Raw genomic sequence first — 14,698 nt, 5'->3', positions numbered from 1 at the left:
TGCACGTGTATTATGCCCAAATAAGGTAATCACATAAGGTAACCGCCACATGCGGTTACCTGCACATAAGGTAACCACCACAACATCTATTAAGTTACAAACTTAAAGTTTGGGGTACAGATACAACTTTGTATGTGTGGGTAAGGTGGGGAGGGGGGGGGCGGTGGGGTAGCATCCCCAACTCGTCCTCGGTGAGCGGGTTTAGGGAACGGTTCAGCATCATGATTTTCAGCATGAAATCCCTCGTCTGCGTGTTATCCTCGATCCATAATCTGAGAGTCTCTCTCCATCCTTTCCATTTGGACATTCCCGACATGGGTGACCACATTCGTACTTAATGCAGTGCTCGCTGAAACTCTCTCACGAATCGCCTTCTCGTTCTTCCGTATGTAGTGAACGGTGCATTCGTTGATGCCGTAATGTCTGCCCTCAGAGGCCGCACGCTTTACTCTTGAAAGCCGGTCGAGCAGCTCCACTTTCTGGGTCAGACTCATCACTTTCTTCTGCCTCCTGGTAGTTGACGCATCTCCGTCTGGTAGTTGACGCATCATCACCTACTGGTCTTGCGCTTGGGAGCCATGATTGAACAATGAGCAGAGCAAGGGTCAGAAACGCAGGACAATGCAACGGGACGAGAAGGATGATCAAGATCCAGGACACAGTCTGTATATGTAGTAATGGGAGCATTGTGGGTAACTGCGGGAGGGGTGAATACTCTGCCCATTGTTTGTGGGGGATGTTATCAGATGATGCCATATCGAGCCTATCTGCTAATTTCAATAATAGATTTAATGAAGCATTTGCATTCTATAACTCATGGAGGTTGACATGTTTTCGTAGCTGATGGAACATCACCCGAAGCGTTTTCATTGTGCAAGATCTCTGATGATGCTTTACTGTAAATTGCAAACTCTAATAGATTTCATGAAGCGTTTTCATTCTATAATTTGCGGGGTTGACTTGTTTTCATAGCTGGCAGAATATCCCGCGAAGCTTTCGATTATAGTAGTCTGGCTAAAATTCGCGACCGCGAAAGCCATGAAGACGCAAATCACACTGCAGTGAATGTATACACAGGTCATGCTCGCGGCTCATAGATGTTTTTTTTGTGTACGTATGTCCAACTGCTTTCTATGGTACATGGCTGGTGAAAGATGGGTTTTATAAATACGGTATGTCATGCTCGCGGCTCGTGAAATTCTTTTTTTGCTCTGCCGAAAAACCGCGAATTCGCGGAACATGGCCGTGAATAGGGGGGAAAAAAACTTTCGCGGAACATGGCCACGAATGAAAAAAAAAACACGAATTTGTGGGACACTTTTCTGCGAATAGAGAAACATGGCACATTTTATCAACCGCGAATATGAGGATTCCATGAATAGCGGGGTCCGACTGTGTATATATATACAGTGCATTCAGAAAGTATTCAGACCCCTTCACTTTTTTCACATTTTGTTATGTTGCAGCCTTATGCTGAAATCGTTTAAATTCATTTTTTCCCTCATCAATCTACACTCAATACCCCATAACGACAAAGAGAAAACAGGATTTTAGAAAGTTTTGCAAATTTATTAAAAAGAAAAAACTGAAATATCACATTGACATAAGTATTCATACCCTTTGCTATGACACTTGAAATTTCGCTCTGGTGCCTCCCATTTCTCTTGATCATCTTTGAGATGTTTCTACACCTTGATTGGAGTCCACCTGTAGTAAATTCAATTGAGTGGACATGATTTGGAAAGGCACACACCTGTCTATATAAGGTCTCACAGCTGACAATGCATATCAGGGCAAAAACCAAGCCATGAGGTCGAAGGAACTGCCTGCAGAGCTCAGAGACAGGATTGTGTCGAGGCACAGATCTGGGGAAGCCTACAAAAAAAACTCTGCTGGACTGAAGGTTCCCAAGAGCACAGTGGCCTCCATAATTCTTAAATGGTGGCCTCTTAAATCACTGCAACACTCCACCGATCTGGGCTTGAAGGCAGAGTGGCCAGAAGGAAGCCTCTCCTCAGTGAAAGACACATGAAAGCCCACAGAATCCTGTTTCTCACAGTCTGAGAGTCCTTTTGGTGCTTTTTTGCAACCTCCAAGTGGGCTTTCCAAGTGGGTCCAAGTGGTTGGCGTCAGGAAGAGCATCCGGCCATAAAAAAAACATTGCCTCAAAAAGGGAACCATGATTGGCATGGGGCCCGCAAGACTAACCCCCGCTCTAGCGGGGAAAATGGCCTTAAAACGATCATTCATTCATGTGCCTGTCCAAATCATGTCCAATCAATTGAATTTACCACAGTTGGATTCCAATAAAGGTGTAGAAACATCCCAAAGATTATCAAGAGAATTGGGAGGCACCTGAGCTAAATTTCAAGTGTCATAGTAGTAAGGGCATTTTATGAGATATTTCACAAATCTGTTAACTAAATTGTTACCCAAAAATTTCTTCACCAATATGTTTGTAAAGGTGTGTAATAACATGTGTTAAAATGTTGAAGTTCAACTCCCGTGGGAAACCCAGAAAAAAGCTGTTTAATTCGGGTACCGAAAAAGTATTTTCGAGAATTTTTTTTTTTTTATCGGCCCTTAAGTAACTTATGAGGGGTCAAATAAGGGTTTTTCATGATTCTGAGTTGATTGTTAACATTTATATTTTCACTTTTACATTTACACACAAAGTAGCTTTTATTTCACATACATATATAATACTCAAGAGTTATTTCTCATTCACAATGTCAGAAGTTTCAACAGTCATTGTCTATGTCTTCTTCAGACTCAACAACATCATGACTGCAGTTTCTGCATGTAATGCCATTACAGACTCCACAGGCCGAGATGCACGTGACCCCATTCTTCTTGCAGCTGCATCGCCGGTTGCTGCAATCTCCATGACAATTACAGCTCGTGAACTGCAATAGCTCCTCAGGAGCCGTGGGGTCCAGTGTTGGAACTGGCTCATACCAATGCACACCTATTGTCCATCCATAGTCCCCTGTTCCTGTTCGTAAATGGAATAATCTTTACTTCAGTTCCTCTCAGGATCTTAGCTTTGTCGAGTGCCTTCAACTTCACCCGGGGGAAAGCTGCTGTTGTCTGTGGATCTGGCAAAGGTGGTGCCGGAGAGGTGACTTCGATCCAACCCATTGAGTGAAAGGGAGTGTTTCCGTGAATAGAGACAATGTTTAAATCTATATTGTCTCCAACAAACTGAGTGACTGCATTGTTTGTTTCCCCAACCTCCATAAAGACCACCTGATCATTACTTGACAATTCACTTTCACTGGCTGGCACTTTGGCTGTCATCACTGATTGATCCTCAAGCGCAGCATCAACCGCAACCTCATCATTGATCTGTTCATCGGTTTCCTCCACAATGGTGTCAAGAGTGCCAGCAGTATCTGGAACATCATCTCCACTCCTACTATTAAGGAAGCAGTATTTGTAGTTTTGTGTCTCCGTGTAAGACTCAGTGTATCCCAGCCGGTGGAACTTGTTGAGCATCCATTTTGACCCAAATCTATGATCAAGTTGTATGGCAAGCCCCATTTGGTGTGGCAATACTCCAGACCGAGGTCGACAGGCCTTAATAAAATTCTGCCCCCAAACGGCAACTCTTTCGTCTGTCTTGACAATCGGTCTCAAGAACATCTGAAGGCTTGCAGGAACAAGTGTCAGCTGACTATCGATGTCAGTCATACTGTGTGTGGTGGGGTATGACTTTGGACCTAAATCAATCAAGGCAATATCATTGGATATGAACTTGAGTGCCGTCTTTATGATCTGAGTCTTTTCATCTCCATGGTCAAGATTAGCATGATGCTCTCGCAGAATATTGTCGGTGCCATCTTTGAGACAGAGTACATCTGCCCTTCTTTCCTGTGTTGTGAAATACAAGGTGTCTTCGTATTTCTCTAGAAGTTTTATCTTTAGCCAATGCTTTGAATAAGAAAGGCTCTTCTCTGGTGACTGATCAAACTCCTGCAGCTTTTCATGGACTTGGTCCATGTTCATTACCCCATGCTCTAATTCTGAGTCTAACCATTCGCAGAATTCAATAAAAACTGCCTCTCGCTCCTCATCAATACTCCTCTGTCCTCTCTTCCTTTTTCCTTCCTCATCAGTCTTGGACAAACTGTCACCTCTCGCAAACATAAGTTTGCATCGCAAATGGTACAGTGTTTCTTCTGCTACCAAGTCGTTGATCCCTTCCAGGCGTCCAGTGACTTCAGTGCCCCAGTCATCCCCGCGACTCCGTGCTGTCTTCAGCAAGCTTGCCTTCAGTGTATCTGCAGTCAAATTATCTGGCACTCTGTATTTCTTTCTAGCTTGTGCTGGATTATTTTTGTAGAGCTGGGCTGGTTGGTTGCAAAGAATGCATACATCCTTATACAGGAGGTCAACTGACTGTGATCTTCTAGAACTGCAGCCAGTTGATGAACTGAACTCACAAGTAGTGCGTCTTCTCTTCAACTTTGATGACTCTTTCTCTGCCTTTGATGCTTGAGCTGACTTCTTGGTGGTTGCAACAAAGTTGTTGTACAGATCATTTTTACACTTCTGGTGGTACCTCAGTTTTCCTTCCTTTTGAGCCTCCTTCATACGTTCCACAACAGTAACATTTTCGACAGTTTCTGCTTGTTTCAATAAAGTTGAGTATCCCTTTGGAGTTGCCTGTTTGAGCCTTTCAGCTGGTGTATCCGAGCGTGCACAGATGAAGCAATTGAGCACAGGTGGAGTAACGTCTTCATCCATATTGCTAGACTCCATGTCCTGCAAAGTAGAAAATGAGATATATTTAGAAATTATTTTTCCACAAAGGAGTGTCTGTGGTGAAATATAAATGTTAACAATCAACTCAGAATCATGAAAAACCCTTATTTGACCCCTCATAAGTTACTTAAGGGCCGATTAAAAAAAATAAAAATTCTCGAAAATAATTTTTCGGTACCCGAATTCAACAGCTTTTTTTCTGGGTTTCCCACGGGAGTTGACCTTCAACATTTTAACACATGTTATTACACACCTTTACAAACATATTGGTGAAGAAATGTTTTGGTAACAATTTAGTTAACAGATTTTCATATGTTTCCCTTACTATAGCAAAGGGTATGAATACTTATGGAAATGCGATATTTCAGTTTTCTAATTTTTAATAAATTTGCAAAACTTTCTAAAATCCTGTTTTCTCTTTGTCATTATGGGGTATTGAGTGCAGATTGATGAGGGAAAAAATGAATTTAAACGATTTCAGCATAAGGCTGCAACATAACAAAATGTGAAAAAAGTGAAGGGGTCTGAATACTTTATGAATGCACTGTACATCATATATGAATATGACCTAACTTGTCAAAAATTGGCAAAAAACAACAGAATCATCACCATTCACTGCTGTTCATTTTGGTGTGAAGAGTCTCTACAAAATTGTTGTTATAACACACCGACGATAGGTGACACTTTAAGGAACTGTGCATTAAACATAGCCTGCATGTAGTCATGACAACAATGGTATAGAAAGTGCATTTTGTGAGGCATGCATGCCCTTTCAGCACCATTGTGTTGAGTAAGTGTCGCTTCCACGGCCACGTCGAAGGAACTGGTAAAATCATAAGGTAAACAAACACCGTGTCCCCTGGGTGCCCCGGTCACCGAGATGGATCCTGCCTCCGACGGGAAGGACGCCTTTCAAGAGGAAAAATAACCAACAGCATGGTATTGTTTTGAACAATGCCTCAAAGCCCAGTTTCCCGTCTCCAAGCTCCCAATAACAACCCACGGGAGAAAGCCCTGGGTGATAAACGGCCTGATATGCCTCGGCCAGGTATTTTGTTAGGCAAGCCACCCAGCTGTGTGTTTGAGAAGTCCGACTTCGGTCCAACATTCTACTATAACAGACGTTATAATGCCTGCTATTGTCTGGATACTTTGTGTAATGGAAAAGTGAAAAAATAGCGGTTTGTTCACCAAATCTTTTCTCCAGTTGGATTATTTATTGTCATCATGACTTCAAATTATATATGTCCGTCCGTAGGTGCTCCGAATATGGAGACCTCCTTGAAGATAGAAAATGGTCAGTAAATTATTGATCAATAGTCTATATTTTTGTGTTAACGGCTACAATTCAGTTAATTTACACGTTATCAATTATAAATCTACAGTTTTATGTTATCAATTATAAATCTATTGTTTTCTTATTGGTTATAAATCTACGTTTTGGCAATAGTTATAAATCTATAGTTTTGTGGTATTGGTTATAAATCTATAGTTTTGTGGTATTGGTTATAAATCTATAGTTTTGTGGTATTGGTTATAAATCTACGTTTTGGCAATAGTTATAAATCTATAGTTTTGTGGTATTGGTTATAAATCTATAGTTTTGTGGTATTGGTTATAAATCTATAGTTTTGTGGTATTGGTTATAAATCTACGTTTTGGCAATAGTTATAAATCTATAGTTTTGTGGTATTGGTTATAAATCTACGTTTTGGCAATAGTTATAAATCTATAGTTTTGTGGTATTGGTTATAAATCTATAGTTTTGTGGTATTGGTTATACATCTACGTTTTGTGGTATTGGTTATAAATCTACGTTTTGTGGTATTGGTTATAAATCTACATTTTGGCAATAGTTATAAATCTATAGTTTTGTGGTATTGGTTATAAATCTATAGTTTTGTGGTATTGGTTATAAATCTACGTTTTGTGGTATTGGTTATAAATCTACGTTTTGGCAATAGTTATAAATCTATAGTTTTGTGGTATTGGTTATAAATCTATAGTTTTGTGGTATTGGTTATAAATCTACGTTTTGGCAATAGTTATAAATCTATAGTTTTGGTGGTATTGGTTATAAATCTACGTTTTGGCAATAGTTATAAATCTATAGTTTTGTGGTATTGGTTATAAATCTATAGTTTTGTGGTATTGGTTATAAATCTATAGTTTTGTGGTATTGGTTATAAATCTAAGTTTTGGCAATAGTTATAAATCTATAGTTTTGGTGGTATTGGTTATAAATCTACGTTTTGGCAATAGTTATAAATCTATAGTTTTGTGGTATTGGTTATAAATCTATAGTTTTGTGGTATTGGTTATAAATCTACGTTTTGTGGTATTGGTTATAAATCTACGTTTTGGCAATAGTTATAAATCTATAGTTTTGTGGTATTGGTTATAAATCTATAGTTTTGTGGTATTGGTTATAAATCTATAGTTTTGTGGTATTGGTTATAAATCTACGTTTTGGCAATAGTTATAAATCTATAGTTTTGTGGTATTGGTTATAAATCTATAGTTTTGTGGTATTGGTTATAAATCTACGTTTTGTGGTATTGGTTATAAATCTACGTTTTGGCAATAGTTATAAATCTATAGTTTTGTGGTATTGGTTATAAATCTATAGTTTTGTGGTATTGGTTATAAATCTACGTTTTGGCAATAGTTATAAATCTATAGTTTTGGTGGTATTGGTTATAAATCTACGTTTTGGCAATAGTTATAAATCTATAGTTTTGTGGTATTGGTTATAAATCTATAGTTTTGTGGTATTGGTTATAAATCTATAGTTTTGTGGTATTGGTTATAAATCTAAGTTTTGGCAATAGTTATAAATCTATAGTTTTGGTGGTATTGGTTATAAATCTACGTTTTGGCAATAGTTATAAATCTATAGTTTTGTGGTATTGGTTATAAATCTATAGTTTTGTGGTATTGGTTATAAATCTACGTTTTGTGGTATTGGTTATAAATCTACGTTTTGGCAATAGTTATAAATCTATAGTTTTGTGGTATTGGTTATAAATCTATAGTTTTGTGGTATTGGTTATAAATCTATAGTTTTGTGGTATTGGTTATAAATCTACGTTTTGGCAATAGTTATAAATCTATAGTTTTGTGGTATTGGTTATAAATCTATGTTTTGGCAATAGTTATAAATCTATAGTTTTGTGGTATTGGTTATAAATCTATAGTTTTGTGGTATTGGTTATAAATCTACGTTTTGGCAATAGTTATAAATCTATAGTTTTGTGGTATTGGCTATAAATCTACGTTTTGGCAATAGTTATAAATCTATAGTTTTGTGGTATTGGTTATAAATCTATAGTTTTGTGGTATTGGTTATAAATCTACGTTTTGGCAATAGTTATAAATCTATAGTTTTGTGGTATTGGTTATAAATCTACGTTTTGGCAATAGTTATAAATCTACAGTTTTATGTTATCAATTATAAATCTATTGTTTTCTTATTGGTTATAAATCTACGTTTTGGCAATAGTTATAAATCTATAGTTTTGTGGTATTGGTTATAAATCTATAGTTTTGTGGTATTGGTTATAAATCTACGTTTTGTGGTATTGGTTATAAATCTACGTTTTGGCAATAGTTATAAATCTATAGTTTTGTGGTATTGGTTATAAATCTATAGTTTTGTGGTATTGGTTATAAATCTATAGTTTTGTGGTATTGGTTATAAATCTACGTTTTGGCAATAGTTATAAATCTATAGTTTTGTGGTATTGGTTATAAATCTACGTTTTGGCAATAGTTATAAATCTATAGTTTTGTGGTATTGGTTATAAATCTATAGTTTTGTGGTATTGGTTATAAATCTACGTTTTGGCAATAGTTATAAATCTATAATTTTGTGGTATTGGTTATAAATCTACGTTTTGGCAATAGTTATAAATCTATAGTTTTGTGGTATTGGTTATAAATCTACGTTTTGGCAATAGTTATAAATCTATAGTTTTGTGGTATTGGTTATAAATCTATAGTTTTGTGGTATTGGTTATAAATCTACGTTTTGGCAATAGTTATAAATCTATAGTTTTGTGGTATTGGTTATAAATCTACGTTTTGGCAATAGTTATAAATCTATAGTTTTGTGGTATTGGTTATAAATCTATAGTTTTGTGGTATTGGTTATAAATCTACGTTTTGGCAATAGTTATAAATCTATAATTTTGTGGTATTGGTTATAAATCTACGTTTTGGCAATAGTTATAAATCTATAGTTTTGTGGTATTGGTTATAAATCTACGTTTTGGCAATAGTTATAAATCTATAGTTTTGTGGTATTGGTTATAAACCTACATTTTGGCAATAGTTATAAATCTATAGTTTTGTGGTATTGGTTATAAATCTATAGTTTTGTGGTATTGGTTATAAATCTACGTTTTGGCAATAGTTATAAATCTACAGTTTTGTGGTATTGGTTATAAATCTACGTTTTGGCAATAGTTATAAATCTATAGTTTTGTGGTATTGGTTATAAATCTACGTTTTGGCAATAGTTATAAATCTATAGTTTTGTGGTATTGGTTATAAATCTATAGTTTTGTGGTATTGGTTATAAATCTACGTTTTGGCAATAGTTATAAATCTATAATTTTGTGGTATTGGTTATAAATCTATAGTTTTGTGGTATTGGTTATAAATCTACGTTTTGGCAATAGTTATAAATCTATAATTTTGTGGTATTGGTTATAAATCTACGTTTTGGCAATAGTTATAAATCTATAGTTTTGTGGTATTGGTTATAAATCTACGTTTTGGCAATAGTTATAAATCTATAGTTTTGTGGTATTGGTTATAAATCTACGTTTTGGCAATAGTTATAAATCTATAATTTTGTGGTATTGGTTATAAATCTACGTTTTGGCAATAGTTATAAATCTATAGTTTTGTGGTATTGGTTATAAATCTACGTTTTGGCAATAGTTATAAATCTATAGTTTTGTGGTATTGGTTATAAATCTACGTTTTGGCAATAGTTATAAATCTATAGTTTTGTGGTATTGGTTATAAATCTACGTTTTGGCAATAGTTATAAATCTATAGTTTTGTGGTATTGGTTATAAATCTATAGTTTTGTGGTATTGGTTATAAATCTATAGTTTTGTGGTATTGGTTATAAATCTACGTTTTGGCAATAGTTATAAATCTATAATTTTGTGGTATTGGTTATAAATCTACGTTTTGGCAGTAGTTATAAATCTATAGTTTTGTGGTATTGGTTATAAATCTACGTTTTGGCAATAGTTATAAATCTATAGTTTTGTGGTATTGGTTATAAATCTATAGTTTTGTGGTATTGGTTATAAATCTATAGTTTTGTGGTATTGGTTATAAATCTATAGTTTTGTGGTATTGGTTATAAATCTATAGTTTTGTGGTATTGGTTATAAATCTACAGTTTTGTATTATCGGTTATATATCTATTGTTTTCTTATCGGTTATAAATCTACGTTTTGGCAATAGTGATACATCTACGTTTTGGCAATAGTGATAAATCTATAGTTTTGTGTTATCGGTTATAAATCCATAGTTTTATTTGTTTTCAGGAACAATTATCTAGCTTTGTTTATTACCAGTTATAAATCTATAGTTTGGTGTTATCGGTTATAAATCCATAGTTTTATTTGTTTTCAGGAACAATTCTCTAGCTTTGTTTATTACCAGTTATAAATCTATAGTTTTGTGTTGTCGGTTATAAATCCATAGTTTTATTTGTTTTCAGGAACAATTATCTAGCTTTGTTTATTACCAGTTATAAATCTATAGTTTTGTGTTGTCGGTTATAAATCCATAGTTTTATTTGTTTTCAGGAACAATTCTCTAGCTTTGTTTATTACCAGTTATAAATCTATAGTTTTGTGTTGTCGGTTATAAATGTATAGTTTTCTCAACGGTTATAAATATATAGTTTTCTCAACGGTTATAAATCTATACTTTTCTCAACGGTTATAAATCTATACTTTTGTGTGTTATCAGTTGTAAATCCATAGATTTATTTGTTTTCAGGAACAATTATCTAGCTTTGTTTATCATCAGTTATAAATCTATAGTTTTGTGTTATCAGTTATAAATCTATAGTTTTGTTATTGGTCATAAATCTATAGTTTTCTTATCGATTAATTATATATCTATAGTTTTGTGTTATTGGTTATAAATCGTTAGTTTTCTTATCGATTAATTATATATCTATAGTTTTGTGTTATTGGTTATAAATCGTTAGTTTTCTCATCAATTATAAATCTAGAGTTTTGTGTATTATCAGTTATAAATCTATTGTTTTCTCATCGGTTATAAATCTATTGTTTTCTCATCGGTTATAAATCTATCGTTTTGTGTTATCGGTTATAAATTTAGAGTTTTATGTGTTATCAGTTATAAATCCATAGTTTTATTTGCTTTCAGAAACAACTCTCCAGCTTTGTTTATTATCAGTTATAAAAATATAGTTTTGTTTGTTACAGAATATAAATCTGTAGTTATGCCATACCTGAAGACCAAGCACATAAATAGTGAGTTTATCCTGTCTGTATGCTTGTTACTTGCGAAAATCGAAGATTTTAAAAGTATATTGGTTGGTTGTGTGCGTTCGTCTGTCTGTCTGCCCGTTTGCCTGTCTGTCTGTCTGTCTGTCTGTATGTCAGTTGCCTACAGGTCACAATTTTAATTACGTACTGTTTTAATGTCAGTAGCACTGTGACTATGTCTATTAATTATGTACTATTGGAATGTACCTCGTAAACTTTTAGACCCTTTAAACTGATGAGACCCTTACACCTTTGAAGACCCTTTAAGTCCTTTAGACAGTTTAGGCCCTTTAGATGCCATTAGACATTTACATCATTTAGACCCCTTAGACATATCTATACCTTTGGACACTTTGAGACCATATTGACTTTTTATACCTTTTAGACCCCTAGAACCTTTAGGCTTCACAGTCCTTTTAGACGTTTACACCCCTTAAGTCCATTGACCCCCTTGAGATCTCTTACACCCTTCAGACCCTTTGGTCATGTTTGACAGCTTTAGATCCCTATTGACTGCTTGGACCCTTGACCATTTAGAGCTTTAGATGACCACTTGGCCATTTGTAGAGCCTTTTTAGACACTTTAGATCCCATTAGACTGTTTTTACGCCTTTAGCCCCCTCAGATGTTTACATCCTTTAGAGATTACACCCTTCAGACCATTTTGACCCCTTAGACTCTTTAGACCCTAACTACTATTGGAACATATCCTTTATACCATTTGACCATCTAGATTCTTCAACCTTTTTGGCACACACCACACACACGCATGTAGTATTCTTGCAAAACACAGACCTTACTTTTTTCTTCTTTTTTGTTTAGACCTTTTAGATTTAGACCGTTTAAAGATTTAATACCATTTGATCATCTAAGACCCTTTAGAACCCTTTAGACCTTTTTCAGCAAGTATATGTGCAAATTCTCTGCTCGTCTACATAATAAAAGCGAAAAGCACGGTGAACCGTCATGCGGTGAAGGCAGCCGAGAAGCCTCGGTCGACCTACGTGATTATTTGTCTACTTTTAATGACCTCCCCACCAAAGGTCGACGTAGGTTATGTATTCACCCCTGTTTGTCTGTCTGTGAACAGGATATCTCAAAAGGTTGTGGATGGATTCAGACGAAACTTGGTGGACAAAATGACTATAGACCCTTTAAACCCTTATAGACCTTTTGGACCCCTTAGGTCCTTTAGAGATTTACACCATTTAGACTGCCAGACCATTTGGACCCCTGGTTGAACATCAGTTGCACCGTGACTATGTCTATTAATTACGTACCATTGGAACATACATTTTATCCCTTTAGAACCATTACACTGCTTTGACCCCTTAACCATTTAGACTTTTAGACCCTTTAAACCCTTTAGACTGATTAGATATTTTAAGACCCTTTAGACACCTTCAGATATTTACATCCTTTCGACCACTTACACCACTCTTGACCTTTAGACCCCTTGAGACCCTATCGTTCCTTTACACCCATTTGACCCTTAAGACCCCTCAAACCCGAACTACTATTGGAACATAGCCTTTAGACCCCTTTGACCTCATAGATCCTTTAGACATTCAGACCCCTTATAATCCTGGGACCCGTTATACCCTTTAGACCCTGTAGACCCCTTTCAACCATTTCAAACTTTTACGCCCCTTTCGTCATTTTAGACCTTCACATCCTTTGCACACTGTTGACCCTCTAGACCCATTAGACAGTTTTCGATCCTTTAGACTGCTTGCACCTCTTGACCATTTTTATTTTAGACCTTTAATCCCTTTAGATCCCTTAGACCTTTTTTTGGACCGTTTTTCGACTTTTTAGACACTTTAGACCATTTTGACCCATTACACATTTACATCCGTTAGATCCTGCAGAGTTTAGACCCCTTAGACCGTTTAGATTTAGGCCCTTTAGACATTTATTACTATTTGATCATGTAAGACCCTTTAGACCTTTTAAGACACTTCAGACCACTTCAATAATTTGGTCCTTTAGACCCCTTAGACCCGTTAGATGCTTTTGATCACTTTAATCTAATCTGTGGTCTTGTAATATCGGTTATAAATCAGTTGATTTCCATGTTATTGGTTATAAATGTACCATGTAGGGTTTTTGGGTTATAGGTCAGATATCAGTTGATTAATGGGTTAAAAAAAAAAACCCACCTTTAGAGGCCATTTTTCCCCGCAAAGCGGGGGTTGGCCTTTTTCGGGAACCGTGGTTGTTGTTGTTTTTCGGTCCCCTATTTGAAGAAATGTTTTACGACCGGATGCCCTTCCTGACGCCAACCCTTTTTGCCGCCTTTAACGACAAACAGGGAATTACCAGTGAACTGGTACTCAATTAGCCGACCTCGGAAGGTATGACAGGCTGAGTATGACAGGCTGAGTATGACAGGCTGAGTCAACCCCCCTGGCGTTAATTCAGCGATCGACCAGGATTCGAACCTAGGATCCTTGGTTATCGTAAGCCGGCACCCTAGCCGCTAGCCCAACACCAGGGATTAATGGGTTATTGGTTATAAATCAGTCGATTTGTGGGTTATCGGTTATAAACAGTGGATTTATGAGTTACTTGCGTGGATCGGCTCGCTGCGCTCGCCTCATCACACGTCGCCGCAGAGGCACGGGCTTGTTTTCACTGAGGATAATGACCTGACTGAATTTGAGTTTCTATGTTGTCATGATTTACACCAATCATAATAATACAAACATTTCTTTTGCACGAATATATTTATAATATTGGTTATATTTATTTGTAATTTATTTGTAATCAAAAAAGGTCCAAGTGGTGTAAAGCTCTAAATGGTCAAGGGTCAAAGCTGTTTGATCGGTTTGAATTGGGTGTATAGTGTTAAGGTCTAAGGGGTCAAAAGATACTTAAGGAGTGTAAATGTTTAAAGGGTATAAAATGTTGGAAGGGTAAAGGGATTTAAAGGTGTCTAAAGTATTGAAAGGGTCCTAAATGTGAAAGTGGTCTTAAGGGTCTTGGGGGTCTTCAGGAGCTTGGGGTCTTATGGTTTAAAGGGTCTTATTGGTCTTATGGGTCTTCAGGATATTATGAGACTTTTAGATCTTTTGGGTCTTTGGAGTCTTCAGGGTCTTTTGGATCTTTGGGATTTTTGGGGTATTTTGGGTCTTTGTGGTCTATAAGTGTCTTCAGGGTATTTTAGGTGTTTTGGCTCTTTGGGGTCTTTTGGGACTTTAAGGGTTTTCAGGGTATTTTGGGTATTTTGGGACTTCGTGGTCTTTTGGGTCTTTAAGGATATTCGGGGTATTTTGGATATTCAGGGTGTTTTGGGTCTTCAGTGTCTTTTGGGACTTTTGGGTCTTTTGGATCGTTTGGGTCTTCAGGATATTTTGGGTCTTCATGGTCTTTAAGGGTCT

The sequence above is a fragment of the Myxine glutinosa genome, chromosome 7 (assembly GCF_964187855.1).
Source record: "Myxine glutinosa chromosome 7, kmMyxGlut1.1, whole genome shotgun sequence".
NCBI classification, from domain to species: Eukaryota; Metazoa; Chordata; class Myxini; order Myxiniformes; family Myxinidae; genus Myxine; species Myxine glutinosa.
This window is presented reverse-complemented; position numbering follows the sequence as displayed.